Below are 9248 nucleotides of genomic sequence, written 5' to 3' on the forward strand. Positions count from 1 at the left end.
ATATATATATATATTATATATATATATATATATATATATATATATCAATGTGTGTGCATTTTCTCAATAATAATTCACCAGTATATTTATCCTTGAAGACAATATTATGCCAAGATTGAAGATTGTAATGGCACTATGGAGCAATGTGGTAGGTGCAAATTAGTGAAGAGGAGGAAGCATAGGAGCATGATATTTTTAAACAGCAAGAATTTTGGGACTAGGAATCCTGCTACCTGTAGCCCCAAAGGGGACATTCCTAATAAAAAGTAAAGGCATAAGAAGGTCTTTTAATGTGCATGGATGTGGTACAGATGAGAGTAAAAGGGAAGAGATAGGCAGTATGTTTGTGAGAAGAAAGGTGGATGTGTTGGCATTGAGTGAAACTAAGTTGAAAGGGAGGGGTGAGTGTGAGTTTGGGAGTGTAGTGAGGAGGTTCTCAGGAGAGAAGAGAGGATGAGGGAGAGAAGAAGTGGCTATACTAGTAAGTGAAGAGATAGGTAAGCATGTAGTGGAGTGGAAGGAGGTTTCTTCAAGGTTAATGTGGAAGGTGAAGTTGGGAAGGGAGATGTGGGTTTTTGTGTGTATGGGCCTAGTAGTGAGAAGAGCGCAGAGGAAAGGGAGGCTTTTTTGGATGGATTTAAATGAGTGCATAGAGGGATTAGGGAGAAATGTCAATGTAGTTGTATTGGGGTGGTGCGAGAGGTAAATGCAAGGGTAGTGGGTCAGGGATTGGAGATGGTTAAAGAAAATGGAAAAAAGTGGGAGATAAGCCAGTTGTTGTTTGCTGACGACACTGCACTTGTAGCAGGATCAGAGGAGGGATTGAGAAAGTTAGTGACAGTTTGGGAAGGTGTGCAAAAGAAGGAAGTTGAAGATAAATGTGGGTAAAAGTAAGGTGATGAGATGTACAAGGAGAGAGAGTGGCAGCAGACTGGAAGTGAATATTAAGGGAGAGAGACTGGAGGAAGTGGATAGTTTTAGATACTTGGGTGCGAATGTGGCAGGAAAGGGAGGAGTGGAGGTGGAGGTAGAATGTAGATTGAGAGAAGCAAGTAAATACCTTGGGGGATTAAAAAGTGTAATGAGAAATAGACATTTGGGAATGGATACTAAGAGGAGATTGTATGAAGGAGTGATTGTGCCGACAGCACTGTATGGGGCAGAAACATGGAACATAAGAGAGGAAGAGAGAAAGAGTTTAAATGTGTTTGAGATGAAATGCCTGAGAAATATGATAGGGGTTACTAGGCTAGATATAGTGAGAAATGAGGAGGTGAGAAGGAGAACAGGGGTGGATAGGGAGTTGAGAGATAAGGTTGATGAAAGAATATTAGGATGGTTTGTACACATGGAAAGAATGAGTGAAGAAAGACTAGTAAAAGATGTATGGAAAGCAGAGGTGGAAGGAGTGAACATGAGAGGTCAACCTAGGATGAAATGGATGGATAGGGTAAAGGGGGCATTGGGAAAGAGGGGAATGTCTGTTGAGGAAGGACAGGAGAGGACAGAAGATAGGGGTGAATGGAGAACGGTTGTCTATGGATAATGCTGTGATGCATGAGGGGGTGAGGGAGTATGTATGAGAAATAAATTGATATAAATGGAAGTGATTTCTCCCCGTCTTCTCCTTTTCTGCATGAGGGGATGGAGAGGGGGGTCACTGAATTAATGAAGAGGCCTTGCTGTGGATGTGCCGTGTCTTGCAAAACTGCTTCTGACCCAGGGCGGTGGACAAGATGCAGGGATGACCTGTCACCCAGGAGGTGCCAAGATAAGAGGGATGGAAGAGGGGAATGGAGTATGTAGGGGATGGAATGGGTGGGAGTGGTTTTTATGCCTTTTTCTTTTGGCTACCTCCCATGTAAGGGGGAAAAAAGCCTTTGGTATATGTATATATGTATGTAGGAATATTGGGGTGGTACATTAAAATGTCTGTATGTTAACCTGTTCAATAGGAGTCAAATTCTCCTGGGCAGTATCAGCTGACTACAATACTTGGTTTATAAAATATAAAGTTACAGCTGTATTATGGTACTCACTCTCTTTCACTCTGAATATTGATAACCACAGAAAATATGATCAAGCCAGTTCACTGAATATGGGGTTCACTCTGCTACAACTACAAAATAAATATAATTAGGATGCCAATGCCGGCATCCCTATATACCCACTCACACCTCTTGATGCCTACATAGGTGTCATCATATGGAAGGGAGTTTGTCTTCTCATGGAATGTGTAGAGAAAAGATAGTGGTATTGGGTAATGGAGATGGTTCTCTTAACTGACAAAGAAAAGATAACTTTTTTTTTTTTCCATTCCCCCCCTCTTCTCTGAGAAGTTAACTCATCAAAAAAAAGTAACCTTCAAAAACCAGCTGGAAATGAGTTTATTTGTCACTTCTGAGTCTTTGTGCACCTTTCTGAGCATCAGATGAGTATACTCGATGACTCATATATCTGGCAGTGGTCTCTACCTTAAGCATCCCCATGATGATTAGTCAGCTGACAGTTATTAGATGGGACATACACAGTTATTTCATTTAACCTATTCTCACTCAATTCCCCCCCCCCCCATTTTTTCTGCTAATTACACCCAAGATGTCCTCTGGAGAAGAGAGTGTTTATGAGTCTTCTGATGTAAGCTTAGATACATCTGATGAGAGTGAAAGTTTATATGATCATTATTATTCTTCAGGTGAGGATAGTGAAGAGGAGGAGGAGGAGGAGGAAGCAAGATCTTAGTGTCTCGATGTGTTGTTGGAGGAGAACCTACCTCCACCCCCTCCACGTTTCCCATCACAGGAAATCCAGGGATTTCTCTTGGTGGTGACCCAGCACAAATGAGTTCTTTTGAGTTTCAGTCTGTTGACAAGAGAATTATTGGTGGTGTAGTGGAGGAAACCAACTGTTTTGCTGATCAAACTGGACACTATGATACATTGTGGTAACCTGTCACAGGGACTGATATTATTGTATTTATAGCTTTGAGAATGTTTGGAGGCATTGTGAAAATGCCAGATCAAGAAATGGACTGATCTACAGATGAACTATGTGAGAGACTGATCTTTCGAAAACTGATTAAATTGAAGTGTTACAGTAAAATAAAATGGTATCTCCATTTTGGTAGTAAGAGTAAGAAAATAAATGATTGTAAATATATCATAAAGAATGTAATCTACAGTATAGGTTGATGAGTTAACTTGTGTCTACCGAAAGTAGTACTTGCAAATTAAAATCTTGTACATAAAAAATTGAAAAAATAAAAAATTATTTATAGGTCATAATCAGGATTAGAAATGCTATATAAAGACAATATACATATATTTTTTTCAATTGTGGTTAAGGGGTGAAAATAAAAAGTATTCACTTTATGCAGTGCAGTATTAACAAAGTCAATACATTATTGAGTAGTTTACAAGAAAAATAGTGTTATATTTGCTTACTGAAGGTAGTCTCTATACCTAGGGCAGTTTCCCCCTTACCAGGGAGGTAGCCAAAGTCAAAAGGCATATACCCACTCCCAGGCCTGTAGCCAGAACTTATGACTTGGGGAGGGGGTTGCTTCCTGCATATTTGGAGCTAAATAAAATAAAAATAACTAATCTTGTATAGCACTTAGGGAAACAGTAACGCAGCATTGTTATGACAACACTGCTGAACCATCAGACACTGACTATGATCATCAGTCAGATTGGACATCATGTACAGATTATGCTGTATAAGCACATGCAGGTGGTGCCAAGTTGCAAGATAATAAATTAAGGACATTTTTGAAGTAAAATATTCTTGAAACTACAAATTAACTTCCAATTATATTCTGACAATCACTGTATATGAAAATTGACTGAAAAATACTAATATGTGAGTTTGAGAGTTGGGGGGTTACTGATTTTTCTTGGGGGGGGGGGGTTAAGCCCCTCCATAGCCCCCCTGTGGCTATGGGCCTGCCCAATCCTACCCATTCCACTCCCACCCACCACCCTTTTCTCCCTCTCATTATACTTCCTCATGAATAACTGATTTTGTTCAGGAGCTGCATTGCTACTGACTGAAAGTTGTACCTGCAAATTTAAATTCAATGCCTAAAAAAAAAAAAAAAAAAAAAAAAAAGATCATAATTAGCTAATTGTGCAATTATTATTTTTTAAATGTGTTTTCTATATGTCTAACTATGGATTTGTGTTCCTTTGAAAGGAGGTTTATGACTTCACTGTAGGTGGTCATGTTTGCTATATAGTGATTTCGGGTTAAAGACCCTTCTTCAGTAGCTCTAAGTAATATTCTATCTGGTCAGAATAAGAATTATTCCAGTGTTATGTTTAATTATTTTACTATATATACTTAAATTTCTGTACTTATTTTTCAATGGGGAGGTCACCGGTTGCCTGGAAGAGGTTACCTGGTAACTCAGGCAGTGATGAAATGTCACATACGAGGGGAAGCCTCCAGTTTCATGTTGTGAAGAAGTGTCCTGTGCTTGGGATTGTGGCGTTTTGTCTCGGCTTTGATTTGTGGGCTTATGTCTTATGCTTGGATTAGTGGCGATTCATCTCATGGTTGGGAGGGCCCTAAGGTCATCTGCTTGTATATTTAGATTTGGGCTCAACTCTTTAATGTATAGTGCTTCTAGGATTGGGAGGCATCTATCATCTGTACATATTTCTAAAATCTCGGGGTTTTCTTTGAGGATGCTTCTTGTTAATGTTGTGCTATGGACTTTGCTTAAATTATTTTTAGGGGCTCCTGATGTCAGGTGGTAAGAAAGGCGACGGGATAACCTCATAGTCGTCATGCCAATATAGGTGGAGGAGAGGGCTTCACAGTTCCCTCATGTACAAGACCTATGGATGACATGTGATTTTTGAAGTTAATTTCTCTCTTGGTGGGGGCTGTTTTTAAGATCACCAAGTTTATTATTTTCTCAGGATTAGTTGGTTTGATATTTCTCTTTATAATATGTTTCATTATACACTCATCTTCTTTATAGGCTGATGAGAATATAGATTTATAATAGATGTTAATTTTTTCTGCATTTTGATTATTGTTGTTATCTTTATACCAGCTATCAATTATTTTCTATGTCTAGTGGTTAATCTCTTTCTTACTGAAGCCATTATTGATAAGTACTTGGGTGGATCATTCAATTTCATTATGTAGACCAGAGGTTCCCAAACTGGGGTCCGGAAGAAAGCCCGAGGGGGTCCGCAACACAATGAAGGAAAGTAATTTTTTTAACTGATGAAAAATATATATAGCCTACAATAAAAAAAATATATCACTGCTTCTCTATCATCATATTTTCTTGTTTATATGATGTGCAGCAATAAGTAAATATTAAATGTACTCCGTTGTACTGGGTAATACTGGGTATTCCGGTATGGCATTGATAACTTTTATTTGGTTGGGGGTCCTCGGCCGGGACTCTTCGTGTTTGGGGGTCCCTGGTATGGTCAAGTTTGGGAACCTCTGATGTAGGCTACTTGTTTCCATGTGCTACAGTGGGTGAGTGCTCTTCAGATGTAGACATCGATTGTAGAGTCCTTGTATCACTGAGGGCACTCACTAGAACCATTGAGGGTTTGTGGGTTTGGTTTAAACTTCTGTGTTACAAGAAAATTCAGTTTGTTTCACTAGGATATCAAGGAAAGGCAAATCTCTGTCAACACTATCTTCCATAGTAAAGGTGAGATCAGAGGTCTCTTGTAGTAGGAGTCGTAGTTTTTCAGCTTCACTAGTGTTTTTGGTTTTTATGAAAATTATGTCAATGTAGTGACAGTAAATGTCTGGTTTCTCTGTTTTTCTGAATACTTCCTCTATGCTGCCCATGAAGAAGTTTGCCATTAAAACTCCAAGGGGGGGATCCCATTGTCACTCCAATTTGACAGTACTTTTGATAACTTTTTCATATATTTCAGCTATTGTGCCTGTAAGGGAGACTGGTCTATAGTTTGTAGGGTCTTCCTTATCTCCCCCTTTATATATTGGTACGATACTTGGATTTTTCAAATCTTGTGGTACCTTTCCTTCCTTGAGTGAGCAATCTATTATTTTATATATCTTGTCCACTAGCTCACAGTATTAGGTGGTCGTGGGTCTTTTAATTTCATCTCTACAATTCCCATTATATTCGGTTTCTCTTCTTCCAGATAGTCATTTAATTAATTTAATCCTGAAATCATGCTGTTTATGTTGGTGTACATTATTTGTAATTTTTTCCTTTCTCCTTTTTTGTGTTTTCTTTTATTTTGATATACCATTTTCTCAGCCTCAGATCTAGTACTCTCCAAAAAATACTTGTTCTTTTCAGTATCTGTTTTTTTTTTTTTCCCAATTCTTAGTGTCTTTTCCTTCTTTTTTCCTCCTCACTCATTCCTTTTTTTATCCATACATTTTTGTAATTTTTGCTTTTTGCCAACTTTGCTGTTTTAGATAGTACTCCCATTATCATTTGAGATCTTAGTTTAATTTTTAGTTTGTTTGTTTTTTCTTTAGAGTACAGTCCCATTTTATGCACTTCTATTTCTTTGTCTATTTCTTGTTACTCCTCTTGTATCTCTTTCAGAATTTCTTTTTCAATTTCCTTCTCTTTTTCTCTTAGGTATCTAGCTACATTATGTTTTTCTTTAATACCATAAACTAATATGCAATTTTTTTTGTCCACTGTGTCTCTAACCCAATTCTCTTTCTCCTTAATTACTTCAATAACTGTTTCTTTTGCTTTCTCTTCCACTTGTTGATGTACATACATACATACATATACCAAGGCTTTTTCCCCCTTCCAAGGGAGGTAGCCACAAAAGGAAAGGCATAAAAAACACTCCCACCCATTTCATCCCTAAATACACTCCACACCCCTCCCACCCTTCCTCTCATCTGAGCACCTCCTGGATGACGGGTCATCCCTGCACCCTGCCCACCGCCCTGGGTCAGAAGCAGTGTCGCAAGACACAGTACATCCACAGCAAGGCCGCTTCATTTAATCGGCGACCCCCCCTCTCCGTCCCCCTTTGCATATAAGGAGAGGACGGGGAGAAATCCCTTCGGGCTGCGTCAAAATTTACTCACACATACTACCCCACCCCCCACCCCCCCGCCTATTCCTCCTCATGCAGTCACAACATCATCCATATACAACCATTCTCCACTCACCTCTGTCTTCCGTCCTCTCCCTTCCTTCCTCAACAGACATTCCCCTCTTCCCCAAAGCCCCCTTCACCCCATCCATCCACCTCATCCTAGGACGTCCCCTCATGTTCACTCCCTCCACATCTGCCTTCCATACCTCTTTTACTAGTCTTTCTTCACTCATTCTTTCCATGTGTCCAAACCATCCTAATATTCTTTCATCAACCCTCTCTCCCAAATCCTTTTTCACCCCTGTTCTCCTCCTCACCTCCTCATTTCTCACTCTATCTAGCCTAGTAAACCCCCACCATACTTCTCAGACACCTCATCTCAAACACATTCAAACTCCTTCTCTCTTCTTCTCTTATGTTCCACGTTTCTGCCCCATACAGTGCTGTTGGCACAATCACTCCTTCATACAGTCTCCTCTTCGCATCCATTCCCAAATGTCTATTTCTCATTACACTCTTTAAACCACCAAGGCATTTACTCGCTTCTCTCAATCTACATTCTACCTCCACCTTCACTCCACCTTTTCCTGCTACACTTGCACCCAAGTATCTAAAACTATCCACTTCCTCCAGTCGCTCTCCCTTAATGTTCACTTCCAGTCTACTGCCACTTTCACCCCTTGTACATCTCATCACCTTACTTTTACCCACATTTATCTTTAGCTTTCTTCTATCACACACTCTCCCAAACTCTGCCACCAGCTTCCTCAATCCCTCCTCTGACCCTGCCACAAGCGCAGTGTCGTCCGCAAACAACAGCTGGCTCACCTCCCACTTTTCTCCATTTTCTTTAACCATCTCCAATCCCTGACTCACTACCCTAGCATTCACCTCTCGCACCACCCCATCCATGTATAAGTTGAACAGCCAGGGCGACATAACGCATCCTTGACGAAGTCCCACCTTTACTTCAAACCACTCACTCTCTCCATTTCCAATTCTAACACATGCTCTACTACTCACATAAAAACTCTTGACAGCTCCCAAAAGCTTTCCTCCTATCCCATAAATCTGCATAACCTCCCACAGTGCCTTTCTGTCTACCCTATCATAAGCCTTTTCCAGATCCATAAAAGCCCAAAAAACATCCTTCCCCTTTCCTATAGCTTTCTCACATATCTGTCTTACCACAAAGATCTGATCTACACAACCTCTACCCGTCCTAAATCCACACTGTTCCTCACCAATTACTCCTTCTGTTCCTCTCCTAATCCTCTCAATTAAGATTCTCCCATAAGCCTTCCCTACTACACTCAACAGGCTAATCCCTCTGAAATTACTACATTCACACTTGTCCCCTTTTCCCTTGTAAAGAGGAACTATACAGGCACTACTCCAGTCCTCCTGATGTACTTTTTCTTTAAAAGTTATTTTTTTATTTTCTTGTTCCACTTTCTATTGAGATGAAATGTCTGAGAAGTATGGTAGGGGTTACAAGGTTGGATATGATGAGAAACAAGAAAGTAAGAAGGAAAGCAGTGGTGGAAAAGGAGATGGCAAATAGAGCTAATGAAAGAATATTGGGATGGTTTAGACACATGGAAAGAATGAATGAAGTTTATTAAAAGAGGTGTGGAAGGCACAGGTGGATGGAGTGAACTTGAGGGGACAACCAAGGATGAGATGGATGGATGGATGGGGTGAAAAGGGGCTTTGAGCAAGAGGGGAATATCAGTTGAGCAAGAAAGGGAGAAGGCAGGAGATAGGGATGATTGGAGAATGGTTGTATGCAAGTAGGGGATGGGCAGGGAGTATGGAGTGATTGTGTGTGGATGATATTTTAACGCAGACCAAAGGGATTTCTCCCCCTCTCTTCTTTTTGCATGAGGGGACAGAGAAAAGGGTTTGCCAGTTAAATGATGCAGCCTTGTTGTGGATGTGCTGTGTCTTGCTGTATTACCTCTGACCCAGGGCAGTGGACAGGAAACAGATGAGCTTAGATTAGAGGGAAACAAGTGTGGTGAACGGGAGTGGGTGTGTTCCTTTTGATTTAGCTACCTCCCATATAAAGGGAAAGAACCCCTTGGTATATAGATAGCATCTTCAGTGCTGACAAATATGATAATTGACAGATAGATAAAATTGTTAAAGCTTTTCTATTTGATGTTAAAT

Source organism: Oratosquilla oratoria, chromosome 6, assembly GCF_046742065.1.
Source record: "Oratosquilla oratoria isolate Oo_2021 chromosome 6, ASM4674206v1, whole genome shotgun sequence".
Classification (NCBI taxonomy): domain Eukaryota; kingdom Metazoa; phylum Arthropoda; class Malacostraca; order Stomatopoda; family Squillidae; genus Oratosquilla; species Oratosquilla oratoria.